Here is a 7,985-nt window from a genome sequence, read left to right as displayed (position 1 = left end):
CCAGTCAAGCCTTCAGATGAGACTAAACTTTGGCTGACACTGATTTCAGCCTTGAGAGAGACCCTGAAGCACAAGACCTAGCTAAATATGCCTAGATTCCTGACCCACAGAAACTGTGAGATAACTGTTTTAAATTGCTAAATTTAGGGATATTTTGTTGCATGGAAGAAAACCCCCTGTATCTTGCATCATCTGCTTAACTACAGCCTCCTGCCAAGCAGAAAATGAGTGGTCAAACTAGGCATGAGCACAGCGCTCAATGTAAATGTTAATGCACAGTAAATGCCAATGTGCATAAATACTAGTGAATAATTGACTTTACTAAGGCAATTATTGCAGAGAGTAAATATGATTTAACTTTTTCTAAATGTATGATTTACATATCAAGTTTATACCACCCTTTAATGTCAGACCCTATGTTTCCATTTTTGCCTATTTCTGTAGTCATTTGAATGTCTTCTGCTCCTAGCAGAGATGTGTTCTTGTCATTTTATCTACGTATCTAAGGAAATGCATAATTCACAGAATGAAAAACAACAGCAAATTTGGATTCATTTTTGAAGGATGATATCAAACTAGTATAACTTTCTTCTACAATATAAATAAGTTTAAATGATAATAGGAAAGGTTGTTATCTATATTGGTTAGGGTGTGTGGAGTTGCAAATAACAAAAACAACGGAACTTGTCATTCACGGCAATGATATATTTATTTCATACATTAATAAGGCTCTTGGCTTCAGTATTGGAAGTTTAAACAGGTCATCAAGAACCCAATATTTTCCCATCTTTTTACTCTGCTCTTCTCAGAATAGCTCTCTCATAGTTACAAGGTAGCTGCCACTATTCCAATAAACAGATCCAGAAACAAGAATATCTAGTGGAAGAAAAGCACATCTCTTTCTGTGTCTCTCTCTCTTCCTTTTGCTTATTGTTAATAATTTTATATAAATATCCAGGGGATTACTGACATAAAATAAGAATATTTTCATAATTATTGTAACTACTGTCAGCCTTCCAATTTGGCTTTTGAATACTTATTAGAAATATTTTTATTTTAAGTACATTTATAATAAAATCTCTGAAGTTTACAGATTACAGAGTGAAAAAAGTACCCTTCAAAGATTCATAATTTCCCATCTACACTCAGGAGGTAACTGTTAATTCCTTATACATTCTTCCAGGTTTTTCAGAGTTATACCTTTATATATGTGTCTGTTAAATATCCCCTTTCATGTAAAAGACTGGATTGTTTTCTATTGTTTCTAAAATTACAGCAATATATATAGCGAATAAAACTCTAAATTAGAGCATTATCTTATTTCCTTGGTTAATAAATAGAATTAAAATTATGACATATTTCTTTAATTATTGATTGGGTATAATATTTTGTATAGTTTTACTTCTTATATCTTATCTGTTTGAATTATGTATATCTTTTGAGAGTTAGTTTTTTGATACCTTTAAATTTTGGATTCTTTAGTTTTTTTGTTTTTTCATTTAACAAAATCTATCAATTTTTCCCCGTACCAAGTTAATATATTAGTTAGTCTATGAGTTCAGTTGGTGAGTTACCATAGTTATCTCTCATAATATTTGTCTAATATTTTAATATTAATATTATGTCAACTGATCCAGAATTTATTTTAATAGGACTTTTGAGACACTCCTCCTCTTTCTAATTAATCTCCAATCCTTCAAATCAGTAACATTTTCAAATCAGTCACCATATACAGAGGTGCCAAAAAAATGTATACATATGACTTGTATTCATCTTTTGTTATCGGTATACATTGAGTATTACAATTTTAATACCTTTTTTTCCTTTCTTAAAACGTGTATACATTTTTTGGCACCTTCTGTAAGTACTAAGAAGCTACTCAAATCTGCCGTCAAGGAACTGGAAGAACTCCTTAAAAATCTTTTTTAAAAAATAACTGAAAAAAATGTCCTCAACCTCTTTACAATCAAGTTAGAGGGATAACATACCTCTAGATAATTTGTTACATAAGAATTACACACAGCTGTATGTGATACTACCTAATGAATTTTGGTTCCCAAAGAAGAAGTATCCCTAGAGAATGAGGTGATGACTCAGAGAAGATGACAAATTGAGAAAGAAGTGAATTCACAGCTTCACATGTCTTAAACTGAAGTTTCCAACGAGGTTCTCTGAAACTCAAATATTCAATAAGCTTATACTGGGTTTCCCTAGATAGAATAGGTATCTCAATATTAGTAAACCGAATTGTCCATTTACCTGTAATGAAGTTACACATCTAACTAAAGCTTAAAGTTTACTTGCAGGCCCTTTAAAACAATATTAGTTCAGTGTGATAAACCCCTGATGTTATACCTACAAGCTCTGATTGGCAGTTCAAATCATAGTCGTTGCTGATGACTATAAAAGAGAAAACAAATCAATTATTACTTAATTTCAATACATTAGGTTCCTCACAGGGAATAAAGACAAAAGGGAGGGAGTTTTTGCTGTGAAGAGAGGAGGAGTTAGGTGAGAAGACAGAGCAAAATATCATGAGAAGAAACACCCATTGCTTCCGGTAAAGATAGAGATGATCTCCATAAAACTTACACTATCATTAACTCAAAAGTTGTAAGAGATAAATTTATGGGCAGATATTGGATAACTATGAAAGCCAGGTCATGCAATTCTATTTTGTTGTATTTTTAAAAAGCAAAGAGAAGATTTGGGAACGTAAAGACTGGAAAGCAGCTCTTGATAAGATGTATGCATGAGGTCAGATCAACACCACCTCAGAGTTTTATCACTGAATCCAATCGTTATTTTCTAACACTCCTGGGCTATCCAACTCTCTGTTCTGGGGGGACATCACAGTAGTGAGGAATGCTATTTTCCCCTTCCTTAACTTTTAATTTTTACTTTAACCTGTTGAAATTTAAACAAGATCAAATATATGTGATACCAAAAGTCTTCCCTTTGTTTTCCAGATGGACATCTACCTTTATCACTTATGCTCCTACATTACTATGTGCATTATTAAATATATATGTTTAATGGAATAAGGCAATCTTAGATTACATATTATTCTTGTTATATAATCTTATCAAACACTTTTCACTGTTGTTATTTCATTTCACCTGCACATCTTTTGCAAAGTAAGTGTAGCCATTTGCCTTGTTCTTTCTATTCACAAAGTTTGACCTGGACAGAAAATTTTACCAAGTGCAGTTAGGCTAAAATTAGTCCAATGCTATTAGATATGCCTCTCTTTAGCATTCACCCTCTGCTGATGCATGAAGCATCAAACCCCAATTATCACGTAGACTACATCCTAGAAAAGAGAAATTCTGAGCTCTCAGAGAAGAACGCCAATTGATACCTTAATTTCCTGTCTGGCTCCAAAATCAAGTTCTATAAGCTGCATGGTGAGACAAAAATCAAAGCGGAAATAGATATTTAAATGAATGATAGTGGAGAAGAGGAAAGAGCAGAGACTGACTGAAGTCAGAGCAGGAGACAGGAGAGTGAGAATGAGCAGACACCAAAGAAAGAAGAACCAGGAGATAAGATACAAAAAGACATAGAGAGGGGAGGAGAGCAAAAACATTAGACAGGGTAGTTTGACCCAAGATTCTATCACAAAATTCAGCTTCTTTCTCCATGACCCACTCTACCACTAGCCCCCAAAACAGAGAAAGGGTGCAGTTGTGGGTCATGAGCAAGGGTTTCCAGGGTTCCTGAAAACCCAGGTGTAGAGAAAGTGCAGCCCTGTCTTATACACTGTCTCAGAAACATCACCACTGACCTAACTCTCTTCACCTGAGGGGACCCCCCCAGACAGAAACATCTGCCAAGCTGGCCTCAGTGCCATGCGCAAGTTTTTGCCCTCTATAACCAGAGATGCTTTTGAGAGTGCTGAGGCCAGGGAAGGCTTAGGGATCCTGGACCACTACAATCCTTCACTAGTGAAACTACTGTCTAGTAGCTCCACCATTTTTGGAAAACACACTGAGTATGGATTCCATCAGATCAGCTTTGAGGAGGCAACATGAAGAAACTATTTCAGACAGAATAAAAAACGTAGCTCTTTTCTTATAGGCAAATACATGACTTCTAATACAGAATATTTTTTGTATCTTCAACTTTAGTTTACTTAGGAGGTGACTCCTATGAAGCCAGGCAAACTATACTTACACTTCCTTGAGATTTATCAGTACTTTCTATCACAAGAGGTTACAGGGTGTGGGGAGTTGTTGGAGGAAAGGGTCTCTGCACGTGCACATACTTCACAAGATTTCTCCCCAGAAGACCGGGTGAGACAAAACAACAAGGTCTATATTGGAGCCGGGAAGAAGGTCGTGAAAAATAGAGGAATCTTTCATAAGTGGGTTCTTGAAACTTTATGGAGAAACCTATTTCTGCACATGGAGAGAGAAATGCCTCAGAAGCTAGCCCTCTTCCATAATTTCTCTTTTGGAAAAATACAAGTTAGTGTTTTCTTTGAAATGCATGGAATACTTATGATGATGCAGATAAACCTACTGCTGACGACCGCCAAAAGGCCCAAGACATGAGTGTTGGTGCAGGCAGTCTCCAGTAATGGGTACAAGTCACCCATGAAGTGGTCAGTGACACTGGGGCCACAGAAGAGCAGCAGGAAAGTGAAGAGAATTTGGATTGTGACAGGAAAGCAGACCCCGGTCCAGGCTACCCCCATCAGAATGCGGCAGAGCCTCCAGTTCCTGACAGAAGATGAGTGCAGGGGCTTGCAGCTGCCACGTAGAGGTCACAGGCCATGGCTGTGAGGACAATCACATGACCCCAGCAAAGAAGTGCTCAGCAAAGAGCTGGGTCATGCAGCCTTCAAACCATGAGATGGTTTTCCTTTCATAGAGAGAGTCCACAATCATCTTTGGGGTGATGTCAATGGAGAAGTGAAGGACAGCTAAGAACATGTACATGGGGGAACCCAGGAGCACTGGGCCCCTGATGTGGTCACCACAATTATCAAGTTGCCCCTGACAGTTGCAATGTAGCCAAACAAAAATATAACAGATACCATACTATTTTCTGAACATTTGGATTCTGTGAAAGCCCTTGGAGGACAAACTCAGTTACAAAGCTTTGGTTTTGCATGATTTCCAAGAATAAGTTGAAAGCTACCACAGTGAGCATGTAAAATCTGCAATGATGAAAAATGAAAATTCACCTCAGACCAGTTTATGGTGTTATCATAGTCAAAAATAAGTTGGTGCATCCATATGAAAAAATACCTTATATGCCTCTGTCATAACTGAGAAACATTAGAAGTTTGTTAAAGGTGGTCATGAGAGGTCACGCAGAACTGAGCAGGACATAAATAATTAAATACTTTAAAACTGCCAGACTTTTAATACAGGAGAAGGAAAGTACCCACATTTGGTAGGAATGAAAAATAGTTTTTATCTCAACTGCCAACTCCGATCACTTAGTTGTGGTTTCCTGGAGTGAATTGCTAAGGAGGATTCTGAAGGCCCATCCAAGTTCTGAGGATGGAGGATTGTAATTTATTAGTCACGCCTGCCATTAGCATGGAGTGGGAGCAGGGACGACTTGCCTGCCACCCCAGGAGCCTGGAGGGGGAGACTGCCTGATCCACAGAAAGCGCTTCCATGAGTCACCCAGATAATTGCTTCAACTTTTGACTTTACTTTCCAGAGCACGACAACAGCTTCCAAGAGTGAGTGTGTCCTCACATGATCAGAAACACAACAGAGAGTATCTTTGTGATGCCCAAAAGAATGACTTCAGTCACATTGTTTGGATTCTCCATGTACTATGGGCTGATGTAAACACATCGCTCTGAGCTGAAGAAATAGTTCATAGGAATTGTCTGAGCATTCAAGAGATAACGCCCAGTAGAAGCTCTAACACCTCGACCTGTTGTATGCTTACAACACTTATTTATAGCTGCGCTTCCCCTGTCTATCATCTGTTGGCTCTGGGTTTTCTGTTTCTTCCTCTGTCCCTTGTTCCAAATCCAAGTTTCTATTAATTCTATCTTTGGTCCTGGAAGATGACAGCTTAGTTTGATAAAGACAAAGTCAGGATTGCCACCACATCCATCCAGATGTGCAGAGATGGCATGCAGATTCATCGCCCCAGGGCCCAGTGCAGAAGCTATTTCAAAAGCGCCCAGACTTTGTGTGTCTCTCTTTTTTAAACATCAAAGAAACCATTCCCAGGAGCACCCAATAGATTTCCTTCTGTATCTTAGTGACCAAAACTGAGTCAGGTAACATGTGCTAAATTAAATCCTGAGAAGGGAACTAAGATTACCATCATTGCTAGGAAGAGCTAGATGCCTGAAGAAAATCAGGGTTTCACCAACAAGGAAGAAAGATGTTTGTTTACACCACAAAAGATAACATAAAGCAGTACATAATTGATCACAAAAAGCACATAATTGATGCTTATGTGAATTCAGGAAAAGAGGCGACTACTGTCACCTTGAGTAGTTTGAGATTACGATAAAAGACTTACAAATTAGGATTACAACTATTACCCATCTACAAAAGTTATCTACCTTTCAATAGTCTAATTAAACTTTGCAACTATAGTAGCAGTACCATTGGTGTTTGTTTTTTTTCTCATTCAGTTTTTATTTCTAGGACAATATTATAATCTTCAAATTATTTTTTCAAACACTATACTAACAGATTTATAACATTTATAAGGTTATAATCAATTTTGAAATGGATCTTTTCCTAGGATGCCTGGGTGGCCGAAGAATTACTTTCCCTTTGACTACATATGCTCTTAATTGCCCTGTACCTGTCTTGCACCTGGTTCAAACAAAAACCTATGTAGCAGCTGAAAGGTTTCTGGGAGAGGAAGTACACTCTGGGATCAGATAAGCAATCAAGTTCATTAACTTGTCTGGTCACTATGCTGAGAGGCAGTACATCATTGTTGTTAAGAAGGTAAGATTTCAAATCAGATCTAGATTTGAATCTCAATCTCACATTTATTAAGGATGCGTGGTCTAACCTCTGTAAGCCAAAACTTCTCCATCTTTAAAATGGGGATCATCAAACCAATTTCACGGGTTGTTGTAAAAGTTAAATGAAATAATGTCTCTAAAACACTTAACAAAGCTAAACACTCAGTAACTGTTAGCTGCCATTATTATTTAAGCTGTTCTAATACACCTTTCCCAATCTCATCCCCTTATCTGGTCTCCTTTGACTGTCTTCCAAGGCTGTGCTGTAAGAAAAGATTGGTTGCTAAATTCCCATGCACAGGGGTGGGAATGATATGGAAGGAGACTCATCGCCTCACTTCACCCTAGGTTCCAACAAGGCCACATCTCTCTGCTGCTGGCCACGAAGCAGAGGCAGGAAGAAACTTTGATTCCCTGTTGAACACATATCGAGATTAAACAGACTGCTCACGTCTTTGCCTCTTCATCCCTCTCCAGAGGGCTCAGCCCTCCTTTTTACTTCACTGACTGACTGCCTGCACTTTGGTTGGGGTTTGCCCTTCCAACCCATGTGTGGGGACAAAACCCCAAAAAAACAGTTTCCAGGCTCTCGGCCTCACATAGAAAGGTGCTGGCTCGGGTAGTGAATGGCCATCAACTGTGATCAGATGCCAGCAGCTGTGGCTAGTTGGCCGTCAGCTGTAACCCGTAGGCTATTGGCCACTAATATAACTGCTGTGGCTACGCTAGTAGAAAAGGAATGGGGGCTAGCGAGAAGATGGTGGCTGGCAAGTGCGGACTGCTATTAGGCAGATTATGTAGATCCTGCTTCCTGTGTCTCCAGCCCAGACGCCAGCGAGAATATATTGGTTTGACTCCCCTACTTATGGCTCCATGGGTGTTCCTTTTTGGCCTTACCGTGTCCTGCGTTCTTGGGCGGGGAGTGGGAGCTGAGACCCTGCACGACAAATGGCGCAGCGAGCAGGGTCCCCCGCATGACACATGGCGTAGTCGGCAGGATACGGTGCTGGCCAAAGCTTTC

The 7,985-nt window shown here is 38.9% G+C and overlaps 1 pseudogene across 1 annotated transcript; it reads right to left on the bottom strand.

Annotated features, from left to right (window-relative positions):
• Positions 1–4,423: 4,423 nt before the first annotated feature.
• LOC308496908 (olfactory receptor 4C15-like) lies at positions 4,424–5,118 on the bottom strand (annotated as a pseudogene). Its single transcript has one exon. The product of its transcript is annotated as an olfactory receptor 4C15-like (transcript).
• Positions 5,119–7,985: the final 2,867 nt, after the last annotated feature.

The sequence above is a fragment of the Rhinolophus hipposideros genome (assembly GCF_964194185.1).
Source record: "Rhinolophus hipposideros genome assembly, chromosome: 4".
Taxonomy (NCBI): Eukaryota; Metazoa; Chordata; class Mammalia; order Chiroptera; family Rhinolophidae; genus Rhinolophus; species Rhinolophus hipposideros.
The sequence above is the reverse complement of the archived record's forward strand: the minus strand, read 5'-3'. Positions and strand labels throughout refer to the sequence as shown.